This window comes from Papio anubis, chromosome 6 (assembly GCF_008728515.1).
Source record: "Papio anubis isolate 15944 chromosome 6, Panubis1.0, whole genome shotgun sequence".
NCBI classification, from domain to species: domain Eukaryota; kingdom Metazoa; phylum Chordata; class Mammalia; order Primates; family Cercopithecidae; genus Papio; species Papio anubis.
Genome location: NC_044981.1, coordinates 9,274,271 through 9,280,928, shown reverse-complemented (window position 1 = coordinate 9,280,928; position 6,658 = coordinate 9,274,271). Strand labels below are relative to the sequence as shown.

Sequence of the window (6,658 nt, the reverse complement as noted above, 5' to 3'; positions counted from 1 at the left end):
AGGAATCGTTCCCATCTCAGAAACAGTAATGTAATATTGAAAAGAAAAAAGTGATGAACTGTGACATCTTGTTCAACTCAATGGATCGTACAATCTTTAAAATCAAGCTTTCCAATGTGCAGATTAACTTTGCCTGAGACATTAAGTCAAGTTATACTGTACACAGCTTGATTACTAGATGTAATCAAAACCAGGCCTGCTGTTTTGGACTAGAATTTTCCAACCAGAATAAGCTCCATTGTTGCCTACTCTTGTTTTCCCTGGTTTTCATCTGATTTACAGGGTAGGAAAACAAATGTTGTAAGCAAGAGAGGGCAAAGTAGGCTAAATAGGAACTTGCCAGAGATCTGGCCTCCTTTTTGTCTCACCTTCTCTATATCACAAATGCACTCCTGGGAGCAGGCGTCAATGATATGCAAATCTAATTGCAAAAGTAATAAACAGAAACAGCATGGATGTTTCTCTCGCAGTTAACCCTGTTAATGTCGGACTGGAAGTTGTCTAAATGTCTAATCTCTCGTTGAATCAATAGTAACATATTTTAGGCAGAAGAAAGGGTAAGAGAGTGCATGGAAAGAGTTATGGGAGAATGCCATTTCCAGATTCCTATGGCGTGCTCAGAAGACTTTATTAATATATGCTGCATTGAAAAGTGGCATCCTAAACAATACAGGCTAAAGAATAAGGTATTTCTTGGACCAGTGTAGACTCCAATTTCATCCATTAAACGTTTCCATCAAAATTAAGTGGCTATTGGCTTGCTTATTTGAAAAAAAAAAAAAAAAAAAAGCAGGGTGAGGCCTGGCGTGGAGGCTCGTGCCTGTAATCCCAACACTTTGGGATTGGGAGGCCGAGGTGGGCGGGTCACCTGAGGTCAGGTGTTTGAGACCAGCCTGACCAATATGGAGAAACCCCGTCTCTACTAAAAATACAAAAATTAGCTGGGCATGGTGGCGGGCACCTGTAATCCCAGCTACCTGGGAGGCTGAGGCAGAATAGCTTGAAACCAGGAGGCGGAGGTTGCAGTGAACCAAATTCCACCATTGCACTCCAACCTGTGTGGCAAGAGCGAAACTCTGTCTCAAAAAACAAAAACAGGAAAAACAGCAGGTTGAATTTTAAAAAAACTACACCCTACCTAGTGGTAAAGTTAGGATGTTAACAGGTGATTCTCATACTGTGGTCCCAGACCAGCAGCATCATCTGGGAATTTGCTAGAAATGCAAATTCAAATCCTATGCTAGACCTCTAAATCAGAAATTCTGATAACAAGCTTTCTAGGTATTTCTGATGCACACAGAAGTTAGAGAATTGGCCAGGCACGGTGGCTCATGTTTGCAATCCCAGCACTGAAGCAGGTGGATCATGAGGTCAGGAGATCGAGACCATCCTGGCTAACATGGTAAAATCCCGTCTCTACTAAAAAATACAAAAAAAAAAAAAAATTAGCCAGCGTGGTGGTGGGTGCCTATGGTACCAGCTACTCAGGAGGCTGGGGCAGGAGAATGGCTTGAACCCGGGGGGGCGGAGCTTACAGTGAACCGAGATGGGGCCACGGCACTCCAGCCTGGGCGACAGAGCAAGACTCTGTCAAAAAAAAAAAAAAAAAAAAAGAAGTTAGAGAACCACACTGGATTTAAAAGTATCTCACACATTTCAGGTGAACAGGTTCTTGTTAGGGGTTAATTTTCCTAAATTTGAACCAAGTAATTTCAAGTAGTCAAGAAGAAGTAAATCCATCCAACTATTGTTATTCATTTTTTTATTACTTAAAATAGTTAACTGGTTTCATTATATCAAATGATTTCAAAATAATGAAGATAAAATTAATAAGAAAAAGTTATTTTTGTAATCCAAAGATGAATACCTTGGGAATCCTGAAGGTGGATCTATTTCAGAACTTCTCTACATTGACAGTACTGGTTATATGGACAGGGACATTCTTTGTTATGGAGGCTGGTCCTGAGCATTACAGGATGTTAACACCATCCCTGGTGTTTACCCACCAGATGCCAGAAGTATCCTCTTCCTACTGTTGTAAAAACTTGAATTTTTCTGTCCCCTGGAAGTCAAATTGCCCTAATGTTGAGAACCACTTATCTAGTTGATTATTTAGATAGACTTTTTTTGTTAGTCAACTTTAAAAGAAACAACATCTATTAAAAGGAACAACATGCAACTACTGTTAGCAAAGCACTGTGCATTGTATTAAGGTTACGTATTCCATATTGGCATAGAAATTTTAGTACATCAGAGCCGGGTGTGGTGGCTCACTCCTGCAATCCCAGCACTTTGGGAGGTCGAGGCAGGCCGATCATGAGGTCAGCAGTTTGAGACCAGCCTGGCCAGCATGGTGAAACCCCGTCTCTACTAAAAATACAAAAAAACAAAAAACAAAAACAAAAATTAGCCAGGCGTTGTGGCGAGTGCCTGTATTCCCAGCTACTCAGGAGGCTGAGGCAGGAGAATCTCTTGAAGCTGGGAGGTGGAGGTTGCAGTGAGCCAAGATCGCACCACTGCACTCCAGCCTGGGCAACAGAGTGAGACTCCGTCTCAAAAAAAAAAAAAAAAGAAAAAAAAAATTTGGTACATCAGAATTAGTTCTGAACTTGAGAGCAAGTTGTATTGGGGCCTTTCTCAGCTATATTCCTCAAATGTTCCTGAGGGAATTAGTGTTTGCTCTAGTCCATGAAATTACAGCTAATAATTTTATTTGAGTCAATTTGTGTCAAATTTGACCCTAAGAAAGAGAGATAATGAGGCACTGGGGTGTCTTGGAAAAAGCAGTGATTAGCACTTACGTGGCATGGCTTATTGTTTTTTCTCTATTACTAATTTGTTGCACAGTCTTAGGAAATTCACAAAATCTTTTGGATCTATTTTTTTTTTCTTTGAGACAGAGTCTTGCCCTGTTGGCCAGGCTGGAGTACAATGGCACTATCTTGGCTCACTGCAACCTCCGCCTCCCGGGTTCAAGTGATTCTCCTGCCTCAGCCTCCCAAGTAGCTGGGATTACAGGCACATGCCATCACACCCAGCTAATTTTTTGTATCTTTAGTAGAGATGGGGTTTCACCATGTTGGCCAGGCTGGTCTCGAACTCCCGAACTCGTGATCCGCCCACCTCAGCCTCCCAAAGTGCTGGCATTTACAGGCGTGAGCTACTGCGCCCGGCCTGGATCTAATTTTTGAATATGTAAACTGCCCCTGATGGGCTGTATGAGTTCTATGATGACCTCAGCTTTTTATACTTTACCAGTAATAAATCTCAGTCATACTCAAGTATAACTAATATTTAGCTAATAGTTATTAAGAACCACACTAAGCACATATATTATGTCTTTAATCTTCCTTTCAATTCCAAGTGGAGCTATCACTCCACTTGGTTTTGAAATTTTGAAAATCATTTTCAAAAATTTCAAGGTAGAGATACTGAGACCCAGTCATGTTGCGTCTATAACTTCCCAAATCCATACAGCAGTGTTGAGGCATCCTGGGAAGGGCCAGGGCTCTTCCCACTACGCATGTCAGTCTTTTTGTATCAAAGCTGATCTCTGGGAGGATGCAAAATGATTACCCTAAAATGGTATGGGAGGAGAAAAAACATCAGCACAAGCTACCGCAAAATAACACGAGATTTGATTGTTCGTAGAATTAATCCAAACAAAGACAACAGAACACAGGTGTGGTATGGAGCAATTGCTAGTTTTCACGCCACGAAGTGTTTATGGAGCACTTTTAATTTGTCAAGCATCACGCTAGTGCTCCAGGACGTGGAAGTTTCTAGATCTTGACTGCCCTCAAGGAGTTCAGGAGTCTGCACAGTGCACGCTTCCTGGAAGAGAACTCTGGCTGGTTTTCCACTAAGCACCGGTGAGAACACAGTCAGTGGCCTGCTGGACAGGCCTGTTTGTTTTTGGTTTTCATTGTTTTTTTTGTTTTGTTTTGTTTTGTTTTTTGCACTCCGTAGGCACCTGATGGAAAATGAAATTGCAGACAGTCAAGACCATCAGGAAGACTTCTATAGTAGGCTCACTTGCATTCCTTAACCCCTTTCAAATGAAAATAAAGAATAAAAATTCTCAAGTTTTCTAATAAACTTTTACTCACACCCTATCATCTTTGCTTCCAGAGGTAGAACTTAATCATACAGCCCTGTAACACTCGAATAGCGGCCCAGCGATCCTTGCTGGGTTTGATTAGGAGGCTGAGCTTCCCACTTTCAACTCCCTGAGGTATAGCTTAGGAGAACTTGAGGAGAGGTTGTCTAGCGGGTTCTAACTCAGCTACTTTTCTCAAATGTTGCTGAGAGAACAAGTTTATCCCGATCCATGTCGTCATAGTTAATTATTTTATTCATGTTTATTCACGTAAAACTTGACTCTAGGAAGGATAGAAGCGAAGAAAAGTAGAATCTTTGGTTGAGTTCTTTAATTTTTTTTTTTTTTTAGACGGAGTCTTGCTCTGTCGCCCAGGCTGGAGTGCAATGACCCCATCTCGACACACTGCAAGCTCCACCTCCCGGGTTCTCCCCGGGTTCACGCCATTCTCCTGCCTCTGCCTCCCAAGTAGCTGGAACTACAGGCGCCCACCCCCACGCCCGGCTAATTTTTGTATTTTGAGTAGAGACAGGGTTTCACCGTGTTAGCCAGGATGGTCTCCATCTCCTGACCTCGTGATCCACCCACCTCGGCCTCCCAAAGTGCTGGGATTACAGGCCTGAGCCACTGTGCCCGGCCTAGAGTTCCTTTACTTTTAACGTCACTCACACGTTGATGTGAGACATAATTGTTAGAATTGGTATTTTACGAAAATTTTTTAAAAAATGGAGGTGAAATGACTTTTTTGGGTCCAATTTATTACAGTAAATTAAGCAAATCAAAGCCAATATGCCATTTACCTGTACAGCATTCTTTCGCTATCACATCATGTTCGTCTTTCACAAAAGCCACGGCTTACTTAACATGCCCCAGATTACGCTTGACAATGACTTAGTCGAAAATCAGCAGGCTGTAAGGGTCCCATTCCTGCTGTTATTACTTTAACAAGAAGGACCCTGAAGGAAGAAAATAAAAGATACAGGTGAGTTGCATTGGTTTTGTTTCCTTTTTCTGAACTTGAGAAAAAGCTGATTTGTCAGTGGATGTGTGCAAAAATTGTGCTGCGAAGCCGGGCTCCTGGCAGAGTGCTGGAATGGGCTCTCCGCGTTATTAGTATTCTCCATGACGGTTTGTTGTCTTCTGGGGCACTTATCTTGCTTTAATTTAGGTCACTAATGATATTATGAGATAGTTTGATGATGGTGTAATTTCTTTTGATGTTGTGTGTGTTGCTCTTGCTTATATCAACTCATTGTGATTCCATAAAAGACTGAATTCTATACCCACTGAGGGAGGGTAGGGAGGGAAGCAGGAGGGGTTGAGAGGAGGAGGGAGGGAGCTGGGGGTGCAGCGAATGGCAAGGCTGGGCGCTGGGATCTGGCAGCCGTACTTCCACGGTGGAGGGTTTGACCCTGTCCTGTTTTGCTTCTCTCCCAGTGTGGGGACTGAAGGCTGGGAGATCACACCACACGGCTCAGTGTCCTGTCAGGTTTGGAATTATTTCTGACAGGCTACCAAAACAATGGGTCCCTCACTCCAGCAGCTTTTACACTAGTTGAAGTCTAATTTATAAGATAGATCATCCGCTTCAGTGATCTCATCTCAACTCTTCCTAAGCTACCTTATGCAGAGACCTCATTTGAGAAATACAAAGCTGGCCCAAAGCCCACCCTTTCAAAGCTCCCCACAAATGACCCCCTTGACAGGCCAACTTGGAGGTCTCTATTGATTATTGCTTAATGTAAATACTCTTCTCAGCACTCAGCTTTATTGTTTTCATTGCATATGAAACTGTGGTATTTATACGAAATGCATGCTTACTGGTGTTGTTTTAATGGAAACTAGCTCTGGAATGTGTCCATTCAGTCTACTCTCACCCTCGTTAATACTGAAGGAGGGCTGACTTTGTGTCAGAGAGATTGTTCCGGCTGTGGTGCAACCTGGGTCTCCTGCCAGGAGAGCTATTAACAGAATGGTTTTGGAAATGAAGTTCAGAATTCCCTGTGGGTTTTCTGGTTTGAGGGGAACCATCTATTTTGAGAATATCTATAAGGTAAATGAACAATTTAAAACTTTTGAAATATTATTATATAGAGAATACAATTTAGATAAAAATAGTATTTAGAAAATTCTTTTGTTAGGAAAGAGATCATGTCCTTTGCAGAAACATAAATGGAGCTGGAAACCATTATCCTCAGCAAACTAACACAGGAACAGAAAACCAAACACCTCATGTTCTCACTTGTAAGTGGAAACTGAATGATGAGAACACATGGACACATAGTGGGGAACAACACACACTGGTGTCTGGTTGGAGGGTAGGTGAAGGTCTGAGAGCATTAGGAAGAATAGCTAATGGATGCTGGGCTTAATACGTCGGTGATAGGTTGATCTGCTCAGCAAATGACCATGGTACATGATTGCCTATGTAACAAACCTGCACATCCTGCACATGTACCCTGGAACTTAAAATAAAAGAGAGAAATAAAAAAGAAAATGCTTGCATTGTTTAGAGATGCTATTATTCAGAAATGGCACTCTGCAAATATTAGTTAGTCT

General features: G+C 42.1%; 1 long non-coding RNA gene across 1 annotated transcript; it reads right to left on the bottom strand.

Moving 5' to 3' along the window:
- Positions 1 to 3,723: 3,723 nt before the first annotated feature.
- On the bottom strand, positions 3,724 to 6,232 carry LOC103883448. The gene is made up of 2 exons (XR_645675.3): positions 4,900 to 6,232; positions 3,724 to 3,973 (listed from the first exon to the last, which is right to left on the bottom strand). It is a non-coding gene; the product is annotated as an uncharacterized LOC103883448 (long non-coding RNA).
- Positions 6,233 to 6,658: the final 426 nt, after the last annotated feature.